The following is a 25,287-nucleotide window of genomic DNA, read 5'->3' on the forward strand; positions in this document are numbered from 1 at the left end:
TGTGATTTGTTTTTTTACTGGATTACTTGTTATATGAGATATTCCTCTGCGTGTGTCTGTTTCCACTCAAGAGTCCTGCATTCATGACTTTGGTATCCTATTCGTAGGAGAGCACAGCATTTGTAAGGTTTGAAGCTCGCCAGGTACTTCTTTATTTGTATGAAGAGTTAGTATGCTGTAGTCCTACCTCCAAAAAACAGCAAGGCTTGCTCGCCTTTACTGAAATGAAGTCCCATACACTTCCCGAAGCACCTGGGTTAATAATATAACAGGTGGTTACAGAAAAGCCCTATAAATGTTTACTGCTATGTGCTGAAGAAGGGCGTGTGATCCCTACTCCAGAGTTTCCCTGCGTGCCCTGCTTGTACTGTGCAGGGCGGTCTGCTCCAGCACACACAGGGCGGTGCAGGGTGTTATTTCAACCGCTGGACACATGGGCATCAGATGGAGATAGCAAGCCAGGGGTTGCCATTGTGTAAGGACAGAGCGACAGCCCCATTCTGGAGTCAGGCGGAAAAGACTGCTGAGTGTAGGTAAGTTTCCAGACTATAAACCTAGAGAACTTTACTCCGGCTTCTCTCCTCTAGCCAATATTGCATTAAATAAAGATTAGAAAATGTTTTAGCAGACAGAACCTCAAGAGAAAAGTGTTTTTTAAAGCATGCCCCTCCAGTTACGTATGGACACCAGCTAGCCTTGAACGTTTCCTTCACTGCACCCTGTTACTCAACGCTGTAAGGGATAGGCTTGGAGCGCGATTCTTTGCACTGGGACAGGTCTGCTTCCAGTGGAAAGCAACTGAATGTCTCTTCTGCCATTGAAGCTCGCATGCTTTCACCTTTTATCCATTGCAGACCTAAAATGTTCTTTTTCTTCCTGGTTAATCTAGAATGTATATTATTGGACCAATGGCTGAATTACCAGTGTCCTATATTGAAACATGATATTGGGGGCACACTCACTCTCACACACACACTCTCACTCTCACACTCACTCTCTCACCCTCTCTCTCTCACACACTGTCTCTCTCACACACACTCTCTCACGCACTCTGTCCCATGCACTCTCGCACGCTTTCTCACGCACACTTTCTCGCACGCACACTTTCTCGCACGCACACTTTCTCGCATGCACACTTTCTCGCATGCACACATTCTGGCATGCACACATTCTCCCACACACACATTCTCCCACGGACACATTCTCCCACGCACACATTCTCCCACGCACACTTTCTCGCACACACACTTTCTCGCACACACACTTTCTCGCACACATACTTTCTCACACGCATTCATTTTCACACTTTCTCTCTCACACACACTTTTTCACACACACACTTGTTAACACTCACACACTCTTTCTCACACTCACTCACACACACACTTTTTCACACTCTCTCACACTCTTTCTCTCCCACTTTCTCTCTCACACACACACACTCACACACACAATTTCTCTCACACACACACAATTTATCACACACACACACAATTTATCACACACACACACTTATAAAGTGAAGTAAGAGTCACATTGGAGAACACTTAATGCAGAGGTTTTGTTTCATCTCGTGGACCAACTCTAATGCCTCCTACTTTTGTTTTAGGCTTGATCTAAGACAAGTCTTGAGGTGGATTGTGCACGTCCTAAATCTATATTTAACACAGTTGTTAAACCTTGCTGTTGCCTCAGGGCACACCTGTGTAAAAGAAACAAGCATTGGCATAGCCAATAGGTCTCGCCTTTGGGACCTTCTAAGAATTTAGCTATGCAGCACAATATCCTTGGTGCAACAACATCAACTGTTGCATGGCTAAACACTTATAAGGTCCCAAAAGCGAGACTTATTGGCTATGCCAATGCTTGTTAATCTTGCTAACTAGGAGCAGGAATAAAGCATTAGCTCACTAGTTAGGTATATTTTTAATTAGCACAAACACCACTCCCCTACAATGCACTACAGATATATTCACAAAAACAAGTGCTCCTACGTAACTTCGCAAGTCGCAGCACGCCCCAAGCAGTAGATGCTTTGGATGGCCCCAATGATGACTCAAGAAAAGAAACTTTTCTTTTTCGATTGACAGTTGAGGTTCACACCAAATTGTTGAACCCTCACTTTCGCCGTGGCTAGGTTCTCATGATCCGTAATTTATGGATTAATTTTGCTGTACTCTGAACATATAGGAGGGTGAACCTAGGCCAATCCTCCTACTCCCTCTTTTTTTGATAAATATTTAACAGCGCAAGCTGCGGTAGACTTCCTACACAAAAGAACCCACTTTTTTTACACTCTTACCACTGGACACCACAACACAACATCATGGCAGAAATAACAGGCCTTACATTTACTGAGAAGGAAGTAGAAAGAATTATCTCCTCCATGACCCCCCTTGTCGACACACCTAACAGAGACAGCAATGAAGCACAATGTTGGGATGAGCTAACAGAGCTCCAAAGAAATCAGGTGAAAACAATCATTCATGGTATCATGATGACAGAATACCTTAGGATAAATGCAGCTCCAAGGGGATTGATTGTGCGAAATGAGCCGTTCATTTTCCAGGAAGACAAAACCTTCAAAAAAGATTGGTCGCCAATCTCTTGGCATTGCACAAGAGACTGGCTTGTGTTGATCATAAAAACCGCAACACGCCTCTCACGAGCAATGAAAGAGGAAATACACACCTTAGAGGTCAAACTAAAAACCTTCCAAACTCCAGCAGAGTTAAAAAAACTATTGGATGAGCTCAACAAGACCATGACAGAGTCTGAATTAACACTTAAGGAGACCAAGTATCAGAAATTTATAAAAGACGGAAAGAACTTCAACCACGAGAAGGCCTACCCCTACACTAGGGATGACTATCAACTAACAGGGAGAAAACCAGGATACAACACGGATACAGACGGGTCGGACACTAGCTCAAATGGCTCTGACAACTGTTCTGGACAAAAAAGTAACACAAGAGGCCGCCGCAATTTCAGAGGAAGAATGAGAAACAGAGGTGGTCAAGGAGGCTATGGTTGGCCACTGCACCATCCCCCTTTCTCAAACCCACCATTTTTCTACGGCCCACCCAAATACCAACCCCAACCACAACCATACTCCTATTGGGAGTCAACCCCTCATATGGAATATCCACCAGCTCCTTTTTTAGGACAGGGCAGAGGAGCACCAAGAGGCAAAACCAAAAGAGGACAACAGGTACAATGGGCACAACCACTGGAGTCAGCATGGAGCCATACACGGAGTATTGGCCCGTCGGATCAACCGAGCACCAGCAACAACCAAGTCTAGTTGTGAATTTATCTGGATCACCGTTATCCATGATACAACTAGCAGTATTAGAAAAGGGCCTTGGTTTTGTGCCCACGCCTACGCTAGACAAATTCCAACTCAGCTGCAAGCTTAATGAAATCATCAGAAAAATTAAATTGAGGGTGTTTTTTTAAAACAAAGAAAGTTTGGAGACCCAGAAAGGAGACACTAACCTCCACCTGAAATCTACATTTACACCCCCCTCAGCCATCCTACCAGTGGAACTACTGGCTTTTGAGAAGGCGGTCTTGAGAGAAGTGGGAGAAATGGATCCAACAACCATGAAAACCTTCCACAATACATCAAAACAGCCATCAAGATCTTGGCCAAAGAAAAAAACATCAAAATAAAACCAGCTGACAAAGGTGGGGGTATCGTTGTACAAGACACAGAAACATACCGCCAAGAATGCCTTAGACTACTGTCTGACGAAAGAAACTACAGACGCATCAGAGAAGACCGCACTGAGAGGATCAGGATCGGGATTACCAGCATGGTGGAACAAGCACTCGCCCATGATTGGATAACCAAAAAATAAGGGGAGCTCATGATCAACAAACAACCGACAGTACCCTACTTCTACACAATCCCCAAGATACACAAATCAATAGAAAAACCACCAGGGCGATCAATTGTCTCAGGAATTGGATCCATCCTAGAGCCACTCTCCAAGTTTGCGGATGCCTTCCTACGTCCAATGATACAAACTACTAACACCTATCTGAAGGACACCAAAGCTGTACTCTGTTTACTGAGGGACCTCCATTTTGACCCTACATGTCACGTCCTGATAGGCCTCGATGTGGAGAGCATTTATACTAGCTTCCCCACAAAGAAACATTGGATATCCATGAAGAAATTCTATACGGATCAGCATGGCCCTACCATACACCACAACATGTGGTTCTTGAATGTTGTAAATGGGCATTGACAGAGAACTACTTCCGTTTTGAAGAGCTACTTTGCAACAACAACGTGGTACTAGTATGGGTAGTACTTTCACGCCGAGTGTAGCGGGTCTGTACGTCCATCACCTAGAGGCACAGAAGATTCTATCAGACTAAAACCCACATCGCCAGAAGATTTTGGAATGGAAGAGATACATTGATGACATTGTGGTGATATGGAATTGTGATGAAACAGAAGCCATTGCCTTCATTGAATGGTTAAACATACAGGATCCCTTCCTGAAGTTGACCCACACAATGAGCAGGTCTGAGTTAGTTTTCCTAGATCTTAACATTTTTGCTGTAGATGGCATGCTAAAAACCACAACCCATTTCAAACCAACTGCAAAAAACCGCCTCCTACTATACGACAGCTTCCATCTGCGTCATCTGAAAGAAAACCTTCCTTTTGGACAGTTCCTCAGATTGAGACGGAACTGCACAGAAACATCAGATTATGATAAACATGCGAAGGATCTAGCAGAAAAACTGAAAATACGGAAATACCCTCCTAAGACCATTGCGAAGGCAAAGAAAAGAGCACGAAACAATCACAGGGATGCTCTTTTAGAAACCTATGAAAAACATGAGACAGAAACAGACAAAAGACCAATCTGCATAACCACCTTCAGCATAGCATCAGACAAAGTCTCCAAACTGGTGAAAAAACATTGGCGGATTCTGAATAGTGGTACTTTGAATATACCATTACCAATTTTCTCACATAAGAGGGGAAAAAATCTGAAAGACATACTAGTACACACCCGCCCGAAGCCCCAAAATAAAAATAATCAACAGGTAATTAGTACATTACCTACAGGCCACTATCCATGCGGCGACTGTAGTGTATGCCATCTCACTACTACTACCAAAGAGGAAGTCTTCAATACAGGAAAGACATGGGAATTACGTAAATTCACCACGTGTAACACCATGGGAGTTGTGTACCTCATAACGTGCTGTTGTGACCTGCACTATGTAGGGATGACCACCAGAAAAATAAGCACAAGAATCTGCGAACATCGAAGCAACATCCGGTGCCACAGAGCAAGCCCAAATGACATGAGATGGGTAGTGCTAGAACACATTAAACCATGTGAAAATCTGGAACAGATCCTACTAGAGAAGGAACAAAGATAGGTGTTCATGTTATGTACAGACACCACAGGGTTGAATGATAACATACCATGGTGACAGTTCCTGAGGTGAACTAACCCAGGTATTCCAAACCACGCAAAACCGCACGGAGAAAGCAGTGTTATTATGCACCTTTTCCGATAAAAGTCTTTGTTTCAAAGTAGTGAACATTTCTTATCCATCCTACCTACCTAACCTTAAAAAGACCTTAAAAAACTATGGGGGTTTTTTACTGACCTCAAAGTGTTTTAAATGCAACACCAGAATATTGTTTGTTTTGTCGGATTTCATGTGTGTATATTTGTTATGTTTTCACTAGCCCGGTCACTTCAGATAAGCCATCGGTCACAGACAGCCTAGACCGAGAACAAACACTATGTATAAACCATGTTTTTGTAAATATTTTGAATGTTTAATAAGTAGAACACGGGCGGAACATCATTTTCAAACATTTAACCATTGCAAGATGGCCGCCAAAAACCCTCCCAGCTAAGGGATCCATGCCCCCCCGTTTTCATGAACAAAATCGCCTTCGTACACTTGGTAATTTCTTTTTAACATTGTCACACACAAGGAATTAACCATATTGTAGCCTTAAGCCAAAGAAGTCCATGTTCTTAATCACGGACATTAGTAAAATGGTGCCCGTATTATGCCGAGTAATGCGGTATGCTAGCGAAGCTAGCGATACACGCTAGCTCTACACCACACGTAGACATGACTCGTCTGTCCTGTTTCGACTACAAGAAGAGTCACCGAGGCGCTGACACGCTAAGATGCGGTCGAGCCTGGGACGAATAAGTCACACAGACGGAGAGCAGCCGAGCACAGTAAGATTCCCTTTTTCTCAACAGGAACCTAATATTGGGATTTTCCCCGCATTTTCCGATCTACGTGCGAGTGATGCATATATACTTTGAAACACCTTGCAGTTCTAATCCATCCGTTTTTTTCCCATTATCCTTCAGGGTTCTACAGGCCCCTCCACCCAGACAGACCATGGGCATTTTACTGCTACTAAATAAGTACGTTCCATCACGGTTTGTGTTATGTTACATGTTGCGTATGTTAAAGTCTTTGTCCAGAAACATGAGTGTACTAATTGTGGTTTTAATTCTGCTTTCTCAATATAGAGACAACGAGTGTGGTAGATTGTTTTCCACACATGATATGAGCACTAAGTACTGTTTATTTTTAAAGCCAACAACACTATTGATTAAGCGCTGCGTAAGATCACAACCTGCTCACCGGGGCAGGCAGTATGAACTAATTTGCAATCTATTTTTCTTCTCCAAACACAGATACTACATGTTCAGTTTTAACCGTATGTATGGTATCATTGCGCACACAATAGGTGTGCAATTTAAATAATATTTTTGTTTCACCTTAATTTAGGTCTTGCACGGAGTGGTACACATGGGGCTGGCCCCCGTGCTGTCCTGAAGAAGAGGTTTAGGGGACACCTCGAAACATGTCGACACAATAGTAGGGACTATAATTACATAACTGTTATTTTTCCCTTTTATTAACCCCCTTTTTAGGTCTCGCTGAGACAGCGCAAGGTGTCTCTTTGAGACATTTTGTAAGTGGGTTTTCAAAAGTGCTACCCACATGATTTGGCAGGCCTAAAGCTTGAGTGCACGTTGGCGTGCACGTGCACAGCTGCTGCTCGCACTCCCTCCTCCCTTCTCCCCCTCCCCTTTCGTCAGCTTTGATCAGGCTCCTCTGTTGCTGGCATTCCCCCCTCCCTTCTCGCCCAGCCCTTCTTGTCACCTCGGCTTGTTTATGTTTTTGTAGCCTGCAAGGCTAATGGCGGGCGCATGTCTCACCTCTTTAGCAAATGTTCACTCCCACAGCCTTTTGCTTGCAGGAGCGAGCATCTGAGGCAGTGTGGCAGCTGCATTCCCTCGCTAGCCCCGAGCCTGGCAGCTGTGACTGGTTGGGTGTTATTTACTTTAATTTAAAGTGCGGTGCCTGCTTCAGGGACACCGCGCTCTGTTTTTTTAATTCATTTATTTTTCTTTAAAGCTAGCGCTTAGCTGCCGCACGCCCCGCCTCCCCAGTGTGGGCTGCCTCCTGCTCCAGACTTATTTCACTGCACGGCTATCACGCTCCACAGACCACCCTGCCCTGTGTGGGCATGGCTCCTACGTACAGACTCACTCTCATCATATGCTGCCCGGCAGTCAGGCATTTACCAGCTCCTTAAGGGCCTGGGTTTTACTGCACGGCTGTCACGCTCTACAGGCCGCCTATGTTCTGGTCTGTGCTCCTCTAGGCACGGACAGTCCTTCACAGACCGCCCTGCTCTGCCCTCTGCAACGATGTGCACTACAGCAGCCTCAGCACGTCCCTCCCGCCTCACGCCGCCGCCCGTGTCAGGCCTCCTCCCTGCAGACATATGGGGCCTCCTCCGCCGGCCCGTCCAGCCCCTTTGTCTCCGGGCCGCGCTGCGATTCCCTGCCATTGTCTCCGACCATTTCAGATGTTAACAAGGGCTGCGTTTGTTCCAAACACACTGGAGTGGAACGCTTACAAATCAGCTAAAGTGCCCAGGAATTGCGACATGAGGAAAATTGGCGAATTTTCACTAAAATGTTTTAACTTCATCTAAGGTTGGCCCTTGTAAAAGGAACCCCTTGCCTCAGCAGCACAGTTTGTGAAGGCTCCCAGGCTCAGATTTTGATCATAAAGAATGAAAAACACAGAGGCCAATCTTCTTGTGAAGAAGGAAGGCACCGGAGAACGAAAAGTAATTAAGAGGTAATTTATTAATTTATCCTCGAAGATTGCCCACGACCTGGACAGACCGCTCAGCTCGGGAACCCAATTGCAGCTGAGAGAAGTTAACTTTGAGTCCCCGACCACCGATCCATTCCAGAAAAGGTAAACAAGGCATAAGTAAACACAGACATGAGCGTGCCTCTGACAATGTGTAATAATAGCTTAAATACACTACAACACCCCCACCCCAAAGAACAAAAAATAAATAAAAATAAAATATATGGTAAAACAGTAAAAGGAAACATTCAATACAATACATATTCATGGAGCTTAGTCAGTGAACTGTGTTTTTTTGCTGCTAGTTGGATTGTATGTTTATTTTTAAAACGTGTAAGTAGAATTGGAGTAAGTTGACTTCGTGCACTTAACCCCTTCGCTGCCAGGCCTTTTCCCCCTCCTGTGCCAGGCCTTTTTTTGGCTATTTGGGGTAGTGCGCGCTTAGGCCCCTGTAACTTTTTGACCACATTAGGTATCCACGCCAAATTTGCGTCCTTTTCTTCCAACATCATGGGGATTCTAAAGGTACTCAGGGTTTGTGGATTCCCCTGGAGGGGTCACAGAAAAGAGCCAAAATACAGCAAACATTTTTTATTTTTTTTAAAAATTGGAAAAACGGGCTGCAAATGAAAGCATCTGGGTTTTTCCCTGCAAATGTTATCAAAAAAGGGTTTGTGGGGTTGAAATCACCATTTTCCCAGCTTTTCGGGGATACTTGACTTTTGTCAGAAACCCAACATTTTTTACACAGTTTTGGCATTTTTCTGGGACATAGCCTATTTTTGCTATTTTTGTGCTTTTGACCTCCTTCCAGTTAGTGGCAGAAATGGGTACAAAAGCAATAGTGGATCCTGGAAAGCTATACATTTTCGAAAAGAAGACAACATTCTGAATTCAGCAAGGGGTCATTTGTGTAGATCCATCAAGGTTTTTTTATAGAAACAAACAGTTAAATGTAGGATAAATTGAAATTTAGTTGAAAAAAACAGCCTTTTGTGTCAACATTTTCACCTGTAACTTCTTCTAATTATGACAGCTCTTTGAAAGCAATATACCGTTGCATCCCCTGGACATTACTGGTTGTGGGGATATATAGGACTTGTAGGTTCACCAAGAACCAGACGAACCCAGAGCCAAAAACTGAGTAGTAACTTGCAATGGTTTTTTATTATGTACCGGGTATATAGTAATTATTCTGTAAAAAAGTGTACATGGAAAAATCGGTATGAAAGACACCTATGTATTTCTGAAATGGGAACAAAATATAGAGTTTAGAAACAGTAGATATTTGCACATTTCTGAAATTGGGAATACTCATACTAGCATGAGAATTATCAGTCATTTTTTAGAATGACTTCTTTTTTACACCCAGGGGAATCCAGGATGGGGTGACTTGACTGCCTCCCACCATGGTCTGTTACCCAGAATCCCTTGCAAACGTAAAAAAATGACAAAAAAAACACATTTTCCACACATTTCTGTCGTGGAAAGTTCCGGAATCTGCGTGGATCCACAAATTTCCACCCACCCCGCGTCCCCCAAAGTCTTTCGAGAAAAATGGTACCTCACTTGTGTGGGTCGGCCTAGTGCCCGCGACAGGAAACGGTGCAAAACGCAAGGTGGTCACACCTCAATTTTGCAGTGAAAAATGACCCCTTTTTGGCAAAGTGACTAGCTGTAGTTTTTGAACCCTAGCCCTGCCAGAACCTAGGGAAACCTAGCAAACCTATACATTTTTGAAAACTAGACACCCAGGGGAATCCAGGATGGGGTGACTTGACTGCCTCCCACCATGGTCTGTTACCCAGAATCCCTTGCAATCGTAAAAAAATGACAAAAAAAACACATTTTCCCCACATTTCTGGGATGGAAAGTTCTGGAATCTGCGTGGATCCACAAATTTCCATCCACCCCGCGTTCCCCAAAGTCCTACGAGAAAAATGGTACCTCACTTGTGCGGGTCGGCCTAGTGCCCGCGACAGGAAACGGCGCAAAACGCAACGTGGTCACACCTCCATTTTGCAGTGAAAAATGACCCTTTTTTGGCAAAGTGACTAGCTGTAGTTTTTTAACCCTAGCCCTGCCGGCACCTAGGGAAACCTACCAAACCTATACATTTTTGAAAACTAGACACCCAGGGGAATCCAGGATGGGGTGACTTGACTGCCTCCCACCATCGTCTGTTACCCAGAATCCCTTGCAAACGTAAAAAATGACAAAAAAAACACATTTTCCCCACATTTCTGGGATGGAAAGTTCTGGAATCTGCATGGATCCACAAATTCCCACCCACCCCGCGTTCCCCAAAGTCCTACGAGAAAAATGGTACCTCACTTGTGCGGGTCGGCCTAGTGCCCGCGACAGGAAACGGCGCAAAACGCAACGTGGTCACACCTCCATTTTGCAGTGAAAAATGACCGTTTTTTGGCAAAGTGACTAGCTGTAGTTTTTTAACCCTAGCCCTGCCGCCACCTAGGGAAACCTAGCAAACCTATACATTTTTGAAAACTAGACACCCAGGGGAATCCAGGATGGGGTGACTTGACTGCCTCCCACCATGGTCTGTTACCCAGAATCTCTTGCAAACGTAAAAAAATGACAAAAAAAACACATTTTCCCCACATTTCTGGGATGGAAAGTTCTGGAATCTGCGTGGATCCCCAAATTTCCACCCACCCCGCGTTCCCCAAAGTCCTACGAGAAAAATGGTACTTCACTTGTGCGGGTCGGCCTAGTGCCCGCGACAGGAAACGGCGCAAAACGCAACGTGGTCACACCTCCATTTTGCAGTGAAAAATGACCCTTTTTTGGCAAAGTGACTAGCTGTAGTTTTTGAACCCTTGCCCTGCCGGCACCTACGGAAACCTAGCAAACCTATACATTTTTGAAAACAAGACACCCAGGGGAATCCAGGATGGGGTGACTTGACTGCCTCCCACCATGGTCTGTTACCCAGAATCCCTTGCAAACGTAAAAAAATGACAAAAAAAACACCTTTTCCCCACATTTCTGGGATGGAAAGTTCTGGAATCTGCATGGATCCACAAATTTCCACCCACCCCGCGTTCCCCAAAGTCCTACGAGAAAAATGGTACCTCACTTGTGCGGGTCGGCCTAGTGCCCGCGACAGGAAATGGCGCAAAACGCAACGTGGTCACACCTCCATTTTGCAGTGAAAAATTACCCTTTTTTGGCAAAGTGACTAGCTGTAGTTTTTGAACCCTAGCCCTGCCGGCACCTAGGGAAACCTAGCAAACCTATACATTTTTGAAAACTAGACACCCAGGGGAATCCAGGATGGGGTGACTTGACTGCCTCCCACCATGGTCTGTTACCCAGAATCCCTTGCAAACGTAAAACAAATGACAAAAAAAACACATTTTCCCCACATTTCTGGGATGGAAAGTTCTGGAATCTGCGTGGATCCACAAATTTCCACCCACCCCGCGTTCCCCAAAGTCCTACGAGAAAAATGGTACCTCACTTGTGCGGGTCGGCCTAGTGCCCGCGACAGGAAACGGCGCAAAACGCAACGTGGTCACACCTCCATTTTGCAGTGAAAAATGACCCTTTTTTGGCAAAGTGACTAGCTGTTGTTTTTGAACCCTAGCCCTGCCGGCACCTAGGGAAACCTAGCAAACCTATACATTTTTGAAAACTAGACACCCAGGGGAATCCAGGATGGGGTGACTTGACTGCCTCCCACCATGGTCTGTTACCCAGAATCCCTTGCAAACGTAAAAAAATGACAAAAAAAACACCTTTTCCCCACATTTCTGGGATGGAAAGTTCTGGAATCTGCATGGATCCACAAATTTCCACCCACCCCGCGTTCCCCAAAGTCCTACGAGAAAAATGGTACCTCACTTGTGCGGGTCGGCCTAGTGCCCGCGACAGGAAATGGCGCAAAACGCAACGTGGTCACACCTCCATTTTGCAGTGAAAAATTACCCTTTTTTGGCAAAGTGACTAGCTGTAGTTTTTGAACCCTAGCCCTGCCGGCACCTAGGGAAACCTAGCAAACCTATACATTTTTGAAAACTAGACACCCAGGGGAATCCAGGATGGGGTGACTTGACTGCCTCCCACCATGGTCTGTTACCCAGAATCCCTTGCAAACGTAAAACAAATGACAAAAAAAACACATTTTCCCCACATTTCTGGGATGGAAAGTTCTGGAATCTGCGTGGATCCACAAATTTCCACCCACCCCGCGTTCCCCAAAGTCCTACGGGAAAAATGGTACCTCACTTGTGCGGGTCGGCCTAGTGCCCGCGACAGGAAACGGCGCAAAACGCAACGTGGTCACACCTCCATTTTGCAGTGAAAAATGACCCTTTTTTGGCAAAGTGACTAGCTGTTGTTTTTGAACCCTAGCCCTGCCGGCACCTAGGGAAACCTAGCAAACCTATACATTTTTAAAAACTAGACACCCAGGGGAATCCAGGATGGGGTGACTTGACTGCCTCCCACCATGGTCTGTTACCCAGAATCCCTTGCAAACGTAAAAAAATGACAAAAAAAACACATTTTCCCCACATTTCTGGGATGGAAAGTTCTGGAATCTGCGTGGATCCACAAATTTCCACCCACCCCGCGTTCCCCAAAGTCCTACGAGAAAAATGGTACCTCACTTGTGCGGGTCGGCCTAGTGCCCGCGACAGGAAACGGCGCAAAACGCAACGTGGTCACACCTCCATTTTGCAGTGAAAAATGACCCTTTTTTGGCAAAGTGACTAGCTGTAGTTTTTGAACCGTAGCCCTGCCGGCACCTAGGGAAACCTAGCAAACCTATACATTTTTGAAAACTAGACACCCAGGGGAATCCAGGATGGGGTGACTTGACTGCCTCCCACCATGGTCTGTTACCCAGAATCCCTTGCAAACGTAAAAAAATGACAAAAAAAACACATTTTCCCCACATTTCTGGGATGGAAAGTTCTGGAATCTGCGTGGATCCACAAATTTCCACCCACCCCGCATTCCCCAAAGTCCTACGAGAAAAATGGTACCTCACTTGTGCGGGTCGGCCTAGTGCCCGCGACAGGAAACGGCGCAAAACGCAACGTGGTCACACCTTTATTTTGCAGTGAAAAATGACCCTTTTTTGGCAAAGTGACTAGCTGTAGTTTTTGAACCCTAGCCCTGCCGGCACCTAGGGAAACCTAGCAAACCTATACATTTTTGAAAACTAGACACCCAGGGGAATCCAGGATGGGGTGACTTGACTGCCTCCCACCATGGTCTGTTACCCAGAATCCCTTGCAAACGTAAAACAATGACAAAAAAAACACCTTTTCCCCACATTTCTGGGATGGAAAGTTCTGGAATCTGCATGGATCCACAAATTTCCACCCACCCCGCGTTCGCCAAAGTCCTACGAGAAAAATGGTACCTCACTTGTGCGGGTCGGCCTAGTGCCGCGACAGGAAACGGCGCAAAACGCAACGTGGTCACACCTCCATTTTGCAGTGAAAAATGACCCTTTTTTGGCAAAGTGACTAGCTGTAGTTTTTGAACCCTAGCCCTGCCGGCATCTAGGGAAACCTAGCAAACCTATACATTTTTGAAAACTAGACACCCAGGGGAATCCAGGATGGGGTGACTTGACTGCCTCCCACCATGGTCTGTTACCCAGAATCCCTTGCAAACGTAAAAAAATGGAAAAAAAACACATTTTCCCCACATTTCTGGGATGGAAAGTTCTGGAATCTGCGTGGATCCACAAATTTCCACCCACCCCGCGTTCCCCAAAGTCCTATGAGAAAAATGGTACCTCACTTGTGCGGGTCGGCCTAGTGCCCGCGACAGGAAACGGCGCAAAACGCAACGTGGTCACACCTCCATTTTGCAGTGAAAAATGACCCTTTTTTGGCAAAGTGACTAGCTGTAGTTTTTGAACCCTAGCCCTGCCGGCACCTAGGGAAACCTAGCAAACCTATACATTTTTGAAAACTAGACACCCAGGGGAATCCAGGATGGGGTGACTTGACTGCCTCCCACCATGGTCTGTTACCCAGAATCCCTTGCAAACGTAAAAAAATGACAAAAAAAACACATTTTCCCCACATTTCTGGGATGGAAAGTTCTGGAATCTCCGTGGATCCACAAATTTCCACCCACCCCGCGTTCCCCAAAGTCCTACGAGAAAAATGGTACCTCACTTGTGCGGGTCAGCCTAGTGCCCGCGACAGGAAACGGCGCAAAACGCAACGTGGTCACACCTCCATTTTGCAGTGAAAAATGACCCTTTTTTGGCAAAGTGACTAGCTGTAGTTTTTTAACCCTAGCCCTGCCGGCACCTAGGGAAACCTACCGAACCCAGACTTTTCTGAAAACTAGATACCCGGCGGCTTCCAGGGAGGTATGGCTTGCGTGGATCCCCCAACGTTTCCTTACCCAGAATCCCCTGCAAACCTCAATTTTAGCTGAAGAAATCACTTTTTTCACACATTTTGGGGTGGGAAAGTAGTGGCATCACCGGGCTCACACAAATTTACCACCACCCAGCGTTCCCCCAGGTCTCCCGGTAAAAATGGTGCCTCACTTGTGTGGGAGGCCCAAGTACCCGCGGCAGGCAAGGACCCAAAACGCAGTGAGGCGACATCAAAATGGCCTATCGCAAAACCACCTGGTTTTGCAAGGGGGGTCACTTAGGTTTTTGGCCCGGTGCTCGGCGGCCATCTAGGGAAACCTACCAAACCCACGCATTTCTGAAAACTAGACACCCGGCGGCTTCCAGGGAGGTATGGCTTGCGTGGATCCCCCAACGTTTCCTTACCCAGAATCCCCTGCAAACCTCAATTTTTGCTGAAAAAATCACTATTTTCACACATTTTGGGGTGGGAAAGTAGTGGCATCACCGGGCTCACACAAATTTACCACCACCCAGCGTTCCCCCAGGTCTCCCGGTAAAAATGGTGCCTCACTTGTGTGGGAGGCCCAAGTACCCGCGGCAGGCAAGGGCCCAAAACGCAGTGAGGCGACATCAAAATGGCCTGTCGCAAAACCACCTGGTTTTGCAAGGGGGGTCACTTAGGTTTTTGGCCCGGTGCTCGGCGGCCATCTAGGGAAACCTACCAAACCCACGCATTTCTGAAAACTAGACACCCGGCGGCTTCTAGGGAGGTATGGCTTGCGTGGATCCCCCAACGTTTCCTTACCCAGAATCCCCTGCAAACCTCAATTTTTGCTGAAAAAATCACTTTTTTCACACATTTTGGGGTGGGAAAGTAGTGGCATCACCGGGCTCACACAAATTTACCACCACCCAGCGTTCCCCCAGGTCTCCCGGTAAAAATGGTACCTCACTTGTGTGGGAGGCCCAAGTACCCACGGCAGGCAAGGGCCCAAAACGTAGTGATGCGACATCAACATTGCCTATCCCAAATGTCTTTCAACAATGCTGTTCAAAGTTAGATGAGAAAACGAAAGTAGCAATACACTGGCAAACTCTGATGCTGGTGTACTTGGATGCAAATAAAAACAATCTGGCCACTTGGCAACCCCTCTGTCTTACTTTATTTCGCCCCCCCTGGGAACAACAATACTGTTCAAAGTTAGACGAGAAAACGAAAGTCGCACTGCACTGGCAAACTCTGATGCTGGTGTACTTGGATGCAAATAAAATCAATCTGGCCACTTTGCAATCCCTCTGTCTAACTTTATTTGCCCCCGGGGAACAACAATGCTGTTCAAAGGAAGACCAGAAAACGAAAGTAGCACTTCACTGGAAAACTATGTGATGCTGGTGTACTTGGATGCACATAAAATCAATCTGGCCACATTGCAACCCCTATGGCTTACTTTATTTCGCCCCCCCTGGGAACAACAATACTGTTCAAAGGAAGACAAAAAAAACGAAAGAAGCACATCACTGGCAAACTCTGATGCTGGTGTACTTGGAAGCAAATAAAATCAATCTGGCCACTTTGAAACCCCTCTGTCTTACTTTCTTTCGCCCCCCCCTTGGTACAACAATGCTGTTCAAAGTTACACGAGAAAACGAAAGTCGCACTGCACTGGCAAACTCTGATGCTGGTGTATTTGGATGCAAATAAAATCAATCTGGCCACTTTGCAACCCCTATGGCTGACTTTATTTCGCCCCCCCTGGGAACAACAATGCTGCTCAAAGGAAGACGAGAAAACGAAAGTAGCACTTCACTGGCAAACTCTGATGCTGGTGTACTTGGAAGCAAATAAAATCAATCTGGCCACTTTGCAACCCCTCTGTCTCACTTTATTTCGCCCCCCCTGGGAACAACAATGCTCTTCAACGTTACACGAGTAAACGAAAGTAGCACTTCACTGGCAAACTCTGTGATGCTGGTGTATTTGTATACTAAAAAAAAAAAACAGGGCACTTTGCAACCCCTCTGACTTATTTTGTTTCACCCCCGACTCCCCTACCAGCACCCACCGATCACAAGATCTAAAAGAAATCAATCTGGCCACTTTGCAATCCCTCTGTCTAACTTTATTTTGCCCCCGGGGAACAACAATGCTGTTCAAAGGAAGACCAGAAAACGAAAGTAGCACTTCACTGGAAAACTATGTGATGCTGGTGTACTTGGATGCACATAAAATCAATCTGGCCACTTTGCAACCCCTATGGCTTACTTTATTTCGCCCCCCCTGGGAACAACAATACTGTTCAAAGGAAGACAAAAAAACGAAAGAAGCACATCACTGGCAAACTCTTATGCTGGTGTACTTGGAAGCAAATAAAATCAATCTGGCCACTTTGCAACCCCTCTCTCTTACTTTCTTTCGCCCCCCCCTTGGTACAACAATGCTGTTCAAAGTTACACGAGAAAACGAAAGTCGCACTGCACTGGCAAACTCTGATGCTGGTGTATTTGGATGCAAATAAAATCAATCTGGCCACTTTGCAACCCCTATGGCTGACTTTATTTGGCCCCCCCTGGGAACAACAATGCTGCTCAAAGGAAGACGAGAAAACGAAAGTAGCAATACACAGGCAAACTCTGATGCTGGTGTACTTGGATGCAAATAAAAACAATCTGGCCACTTGGCAACCCCTCTGTCTTACTTTATTTCGCCCCCCCTGGGAACAACAATACTGTTCAAAGTTAGACGAGAAAACGAAAGTCGCAGTGCACTGGCAAACTCTGATGCTGGTGTACTTGGATGCAAATAAAATCAATCTGGCCACTTTGCAATCCCTCTGTCTAACTTTATTTTGCCCCCGGGGAACAACAATGCTGTTCAAAGGAAGACCAGAAAACGAAAGAAGCACTTCACTGGAAAACTATGTGATGCTGGTGTACTTGGATGCACATAAAATCAATCTGGCCACTTTGCAACCCCTATGGCTTACTTTATTTCGCCCCCCCTGGGAACAACAATACTGTTCAAAGGAAGACAAAAAAACGAAAGAAGCACATCACTGGCAAACTCTGATGCTGGTGTACTTGGAAGCAAATAAAATCAATCTGGCCACTTTGCAACCCCTCTGTCTTACTTTCTTTCGCCCCCCCTTGGTACAACAATGCTGTTCAAAGTTACACGAGACAACGAAAGTCACACTGCACTGGCAAACTCTGATGCTGGTGTATTTGGATGCAAATAAAATCAATCTGGCCACTTTGCAACCCCTATGGCTGACTTTATTTCGCCCCCCACCCCCATCCCACGCTAGCAGCACCCATCACACAGAAAACGAGACAAAACCGAAAACGAGCGTTTATTTTTTGGATCCATTTCACATAGAAGCCCCTGCACTTGGACGATCCAAGCGCAGGAACAAAGCGGAGCCTACATAAAAACATTTCTACCCCCCCCAACATTGTGCCCCCACCCTACCTAACCCACCGATGCACTAATACCCCCTCCCCAGCCCCAAAACTGACCTTTACTCTCCGACGCGCAGGAAGCAAATGGCTTCCTGAGCCTCGGAGAGCAAAGGGGAAGCCTCCGGTGACGTCAGCGCGGCTCGCGCGCTGACGTCATTGATGACGCGGGCGGGGGGAGGCAGGGGAAGGTCTTCCCCTGCCTCCCCAGTAAAAAAAAATAAAATCGACGAATCACGGAGGGAGCGCCAGCGCTTCCCCCAAGGGTGGGTCCCATGACGAGCTGGACTCGTCATGGGCACAGCGCGACTGTGCTCCATGACGAGTCCAGCTCGTCATGGGCACAGAAGGGGTTAAATGCCCTTATAGGTCAAAGGCCTCTATAGTATTCCATTAATGACGTGCCAAGATTGTACGTCTAACTTGGAAGGAGGGGGAGGGGGAGCTGGGTGAACGTCTCAAGACACCTACGAGCAGCTCTTCTTCTGCCATGTTCCAAAGGTGAAATGTAGGCTGGCGTGCTGTTTGTAGACGCTGCTACTGTCCCATTTGCATCAAAAATGATTCTGCCGCTCAGTGGCTCTTAATGTACTGGCTCTTCATGCCACATCTCAGAACCGCTTTCTTTTGATGTAAGCCGGTAAATATTTATATTATGATGTTTGCCATTCCTTTCATTGTAATTTGTTGTTTTACTGGATTACTTGTTATATGAGATATTCCTCTGCGTGTGTCTGTTTCCACTCAAGAGTCCTGCATTCATGACTTTGGTATCCTATTCGTAGGAGAGCACAGCATTTGTAAGGTTTGAAGCTCGCCAGGTACTTCTTTATTTGTATGAAGAGTTAGTATGCTGTAGTCCTACCTCCAAAAAACAGTAAGGCTTGCTCGCCTTTAGTGAAATGAAGTCCCATACACTTCCCGAAGCACCTGGGTTAATAATATAAGAGGTGGTTACAGAAAAGCCCTATAAATGTTTACTGCTATGTGCTGAAGAAGGGCGTGTGATCCCTACTCCAGAGTTTCCCTGCGTGCCCTGCTTGTACTGTGCAGGGCGGTCTGCTCCAGCACACACAGGGCGGTGCAGGGTGTTATTTCAACCGCTGGACACATGGGCATCAGATGGAGATAGCAAGCCAGGGGTTGCCATTGTGTAAGGACAGAGCGACAGCCCCATTCTGGAGTCAGGCGGAAAAGACTGCTGAGTGTAGGTAAGTTTCCAGACTATAAACCTAGAGAACTTTACTCCGGCTTCTCTCCTCTAGCCAATATTGCATTAAATAAAGATTAGAAAATGTTTTAGCAGACAGAACCTCAAGAGAAAAGTGTTTTTTTAAAGCATGCCCCTCCAGTTACATATGGACACCAGCTAGCCTTGAACGTTTCCTTCACTGCACCCTGTTACTCAACGCTGTAAGGGATAGGCTTGGAGCGCGATTCTTTGCACTGGGACAGGTCTGCTTCCAGTGGAAAGCAACTGAATGTCTCTTCTGCCATTGAAGCTCGCATGCTTTCACCTTTTATCCATTGCAGACCTAAAATGTTCTTTTTCTTCCTGGTTAATCTAGAATGTATATTATTGGACCAATGGCTGAATTACCAGTGTCCTATATTGAAACATGATATTGGGGGCACACTCACTCTCACACACACACTCTCACACTCACTCTCTCACCCTCTCTCACACACACTGTCTCTCTCACACGCACTCTCTCACGCACTCTCTCCCATGCACTCTCGCACGCTTTCTCACGCACACTTTCTCGCACGCACACTTTCTCGCACGCACACTTTCTCGCATGCACACTTTCTCGCATGCACACATTCTGGCATGCACACATTCTCCCACACACACATTCTCCCACGGACACATTCTCCCACGCACACATTCTCCCACGCACACTTTCTCGCACACACACTTTCTCGCACTTTCTCGCACACATACTTTCTCACACGCATTCATTTTCACACTCTCTCTCTCACACACACTTTTTCACAGACACACTTTTTAACACTCACACACTCTTTCTCACACTCACTCACACACACACACTTTTTCACACTCTCTCACACTCTTTCTCTCACACTTTCTCTCTCACACACACAAATTTCTCTCACACACACACAATTTATCACACACACACACAATTTATCACACACACACACTTATAAAGTGAAGTAAGAGTCACATTGGAGAACACTTAATGCAGAGGTTTTGTTTCATCTTGTGGACCAACTCTAATGCCTCCTACTTTTGTTTTAGGCTTGATCTAAGACAAGTCTTGAGGTGGATTGTGCACGTCCTAAATCTATATTTAACACAGTTGTTAAATCTTGCTGTTGCCTCAGGGCACACCTGTGTAAAAGAAACAAGCATTGGCATAGCCAATAGGTCTCGCCTTTGGGACCTTCTAAGTATCTAGCTATGCAGCACAATATCCTTGGTGCAACAACATCAACTGTTGCATGGCTAAACACTTATAAGGTCCCAAAAGCGAGGCTTATTGGCTATGCCAATGCTTGTTAATCTTGCTAACTAGGAGCAGGAATAAAGCATTAGCTCACTAGTTAGGTATATTTTTAAATTAGCACAAACACCACTCCCCTTACACTGCACTACACATATATTCACAAAAAACAAGTGCTGCTCCTACATAACTTCGCAAGTCGCAGCACGCCCCAAGCAGTAGATGCTTGGGATGGCCCCAATGATGAAGCATGTCACCTAGGCGCAACCCTGGGTAAGTGAGGGGACTGAAGAAAAGAAACTTTTCTTTTCGATTGAAAGTTGAGGTTCACACCAAATTGTTGAACCCACACTTTCGCCTTGGCTAGGTTCTCATGATCCGTTATTTATGGATTAATTTTGCTGTACTCTGAACGTAATAGGAGGGTGAAACTAGCCCAATCCTCCTACTCCCTCTTTTTAGGTCTCGTCTGATCCAGCGCTTGCGCTGATCTGGCCGAGACATTTTGTATACAGGCTTTTCAAAGTGCTGCCGTGGCCTAAAGCTTCAGTACACGTGAACGTGCACGCGCGCAGCGCCATGTGTCTTTCCTCCATAGCACGCGAGTAATCACTTTCACTTTCGCGTTGCCAAAGCTTGTTAGGAATTGTGCCCTGCACGTAGCAAATTTGTTGACCCATGTGTGTTTTCTACTCTGCTGCTCTTTACCTTTTCCCCCCACGTCAACCTCCACACTGGCAGCATGTTTGTTGCTCCAAGCTCCGCTCTGGGCGCTTCTTAACTGACTTAGTAACACGGAGGCACGCTTCCCCACCCGGTATCTAGGTGCCCTCGCGCCCACTCCTCTTTGCAGCAGCCACAGCAACATCCCGGCACGGCAGCAACACCGACTGGGGGCTGCCATGACAGTCCGTACAGTCAGTGTCACCGCCATGAAAAGTGAAGAAAGACAAACTAAACCTTGCGACTAGTGGTTAGAACACCTGTCTTACTAAAAAGGCACGATCATTTACACATTTTGGAAATCGGATCCTGGACTCTTGTATTTTTCAAACTCCAATGTACGGAACACACAAGTTAAAACATTACGAGAATATTGTCTGTATGCCACTTTTATTCTTTATGATTTAATAAAATCTAACAGCGAAGTACTGATGCTGGGCATAACGAAAGGGAAACAATTTTGCAAATTATAGACGTGTTTCGTTTCTTCACCCGACAATTATCAGTAAGAATCTGATGACGCCGTGTCTTTAAGATGGCCACATTAGTAGTTTCAACCTTGAGGGATAGTTTTGTGTATGAAGTCCCTCTTCTATGTTTTCAGCAGTACCAAAGTAACGTAGGAAGGAGTTAACATTGAGGCGGGGGGAGTTGAGGGGTGTCTTTCTTTCGATTTCCCTTTCTGACGTCTTTCGCGAATTCTGCTTACAGTGAAGTGCACTTGTCCTAAAATAAGCAGACTCGAATGTTTGTGTTTTGGCACGCAGCCTTGTGGTATACACTTAATCTCACCCTCGTTTACCGGGTACTTTGAATAGTTTTTGACTCTGCTATACACCAAAATGCAATTTCTAGATTTGCCATGATCAGCAAACAGCATTATAAAGATTTCGTAGCTGTTAACTTTTTGCAAATAGGAAAGACACATTTTGAGTGTGCGTTGAGCCATCACATCAAGTCACTGCCACACCTAGTAAGAAGGTCTACTCGAAAACCTAACATTTAACGTTACTTTATCCAGATTTTGATTGCACCTCGTTTATAGGATTAAGGAAATGTAATGCCCCTGTTACTTACGGTAATTTTCAGTACGCGTAGCCGTGCTCGTCAATCATTACATTTGAGGGGATACTACCTCCCAAACAGGAAACAAGCATTTGCAATGCAATAGGTCTCGCATTTATGCAGTTTGAGCCATTGGCATTGTAAATGACAATAGCCTTTATTTATGTTTTGGTTTTCAAAACATAAATAAAAGGCAGTCATTTACAATGCCAATGGCTTAAACCTTATAAATGCGAGACCTAAGTAAGCAGTCTGCCGGTAAAAAAATTTGCATCAAGAAATAGCTGTTTTTAATGGAAAATATAATACACATTTTAAAAACAATACTTTGTTTTTGAATTTAAGAAGAAACATTGAATGGTGCTACATCACATTCTCAACTACGATGTCCAGCATTCAATTGGCCGACAAAATAGACACTATCACTTAGGCCTGAAAACCAAACTAACACAGCATTTCCCAACATTCGGACACGCCAGAGGACACCAAAGAATTATCCGGGGAGTAGAAAATCTTTGCAGTAAGTTCCATCTCATGTTTAATAAGAAGCTACAAAGTCAATGTATTAAAATAATGAGTCAGCTGCGTATAAGCAAGGACACAGAATAATGTAGAAGGTTAGGCAGACGAAGTATAATATCCAATGTATCAAGTTATGACATGGATAAAAATCACACTAGGTGTCCAAGTGATTTGTTACTAATTTACGAACTGAACACAAGACAGAGCACTTCAAGAGCAGTTAGCTTCAGAAGTACAAAATAAAAACGTGCAGACAAAGCAAAAAGTCAGAGAAATGAGACAGAATTAACAAATGCATCCGACACAGGAGTGAAGCCTGATTTAAAAGGTTTTTCAAAACGTGAGTTAGATTACATATGGCAGTTTCTAATGAAAATATTCTCCATTATTTCTACAGACACAAAGGAGAAGTCATACAATAAGAATATACAAGCATTTGCAATGCAATAGGTCTCGCATTTACTAGAGTTTGAGCTATTGGCGTTGTAAATGACAATGCCTTTTATTTACTTGTTGATTTTTAAAACATAAATAAAATGCATTGTTATTTACATTGCCAATATCTTAAACTCTCACAAATGCGAGACCTATTGCATTGCAAATGCTTGTTTTGATAGATAATGCGAATACATCATCTGTGGAAGGGGTGCAGCTGTGGGGGATAGAGGCAGTGCCAGCAATGTGCAGCTGTGCGAAGTGTGAATGCAGGTCTGAGGAGGGGTGTGAGCCATGTGAGGTACGAGTGAATGCAGGGCCCTTGGAGGGTGACAGCAGAGTGCAGCTGTCGGAATAGAGTGAATGCAGGCCCAATGAAGGGGTGCCACTACAGTGCAGCTGTGGTGGGGGGGGGGGGGGGCGAACAGTGTGTGCAGGTGTGAATGTATCATCTGGGAACGGGTATCAATGCATTAATAGTGTGAATGCAGCCCCCCCCCCCTTGAAGAGGGAGAAGTAGGAAGGAGGGGTGCTTAGTACCGGTCAATATAGGGCTCATGAAGTGTTTCCGGCAGAGTGTGTTGCTGTGGGGACAGGTTAAATGTACGGGCACGTGAGGGCTGGTGGTGATGCGTGCAACTCTTGGAAAAGTGGGTACAAGCCAATAAGAAGGGGTGTTACAATCCGCATGGTTGGTGCTGTGCAGATAGTGAACGTACTGCTTGGGAAGGGGCTCCCGGCGCGCAGCAGAAGGAAGAGTGGACGTACCCTTCTGGTGTGCAGCTTGAGCCCACAGTTAATGCATACTTTCGGTAGGGGTGTGAGGAGGGACTGAATGCGCGAGCTAAAGTATTGTGAGGCTGGGAGTATTGTGAACGTGCGTTTTATTATACGGTCTTTAGTCTTGTCATTGGGGGCGGAGAAGGCACAGCTTGAGGGATAAGCACAGTGCGCAACTGGACGTAGAATGTGTGTTACGTTTCTTACAAATCACCCTCCTTCGCACCAGTTGTGCCAGGAAAGTTAAACCCCCAAATGCCTGGTCACCATTCAACTAGCACTGGGGCAGTTCGAGAGCCTGCATGCGGAGTCACACACTGCATACACTTTACCATAGAGTGCAAGCAGTCGCTTGTCTGGTTTGTTGGCCTACGTGGCGTCAGTATAATAAAGCATAGTTTCGGTTTGGCAGTTGAGAGGGGAAAAGTGTAAACATCACAGTAGCCCTAAATGAATTGGGTATTTATTTGTACTAGTACTATCTTTATTTCCTCCAAGGGGTGTTGAAGGCAAAATACAGCATGTCCCCTTTTACTTGATATCATACGATCCTATGTAAATTTTGAAGTGCTCGGACGTACTGCAAAGGGGTTTGCTTCGCTTTATAACACCGTTCAATACACGATCACGTGCCTCTATAGCACACTTATATTGGCAAATTAAAATGTGTAAAATGCACGACAAAAACACTGGCAATCACTTGACCACGCTCACCAAAGCTTTTGCTGGAGGACCGGCAAAAGTGGAGCTTCCCCCAGGCGGAGCTGTGAGGGATCCGTGGGAAGGGCAGGCCTGCTTCCTATACTCCCGCTAGGGCGCCCTGTGCAAAGCGGTGAGATTTGGCAAGGATTGAAGGCTCATCCGGATGCCTGCCAGCAGCAAGCAGCCAGACATCAGGTGGGAGATACACGCAGAGGAGTGCCGGGAGACCCGTTACTACGCCTCACTGTTCCGGCGGTCTTGGGGCTAAGGTCTACTGCCGACCACGACAAAATGGAAGGAGAGCTGATCGCTGTCGGCGGACCCAGGCTAAAAAACAGAGGTCAGTGTTGTGGCAGGGGTCTCTCCCGGAGCGTCGGCCCTGCAGGGCCTCCCCCGGACTGAAAGAGGGCATGGATGTCTTCCGCGGTGCTACGGGCCTGAGATTCTGCACTAAGGAAAACCATCAGAAAACCCCCCGGATCATCAACTACCTGCATGGACTGCAGGCTGTGCTGCTGACTGCGGGGAGAACCTGGCGGGTGGAGCAGACCCACACTGCCAGGGGTAATGCACTGGGCAGTGTAAGCT

The 25,287-nt window shown here is 45.9% G+C and overlaps 1 long non-coding RNA gene across 2 annotated transcripts in view; it reads left to right on the top strand.

The window, feature by feature from the left end:
* Positions 1-25,287, top strand: part of LOC146801384 (uncharacterized) — a 217,619-nt gene that overhangs the window by 170,388 nt on the left and 21,944 nt on the right. For both annotated transcript variants that reach the window (XR_014968052.1, XR_014968051.1), the window contains exon 2: positions 6,378-6,434. This is a non-coding gene — a long non-coding RNA (uncharacterized LOC146801384). The remainder of the gene's footprint in view (positions 1-6,377; positions 6,435-25,287) is intronic.

The sequence above is a fragment of the Triturus cristatus genome, chromosome 8 (assembly GCF_964204655.1).
Source record: "Triturus cristatus chromosome 8, aTriCri1.1, whole genome shotgun sequence".
NCBI lineage: Eukaryota > Metazoa > Chordata > Amphibia > Caudata > Salamandridae > Triturus > Triturus cristatus.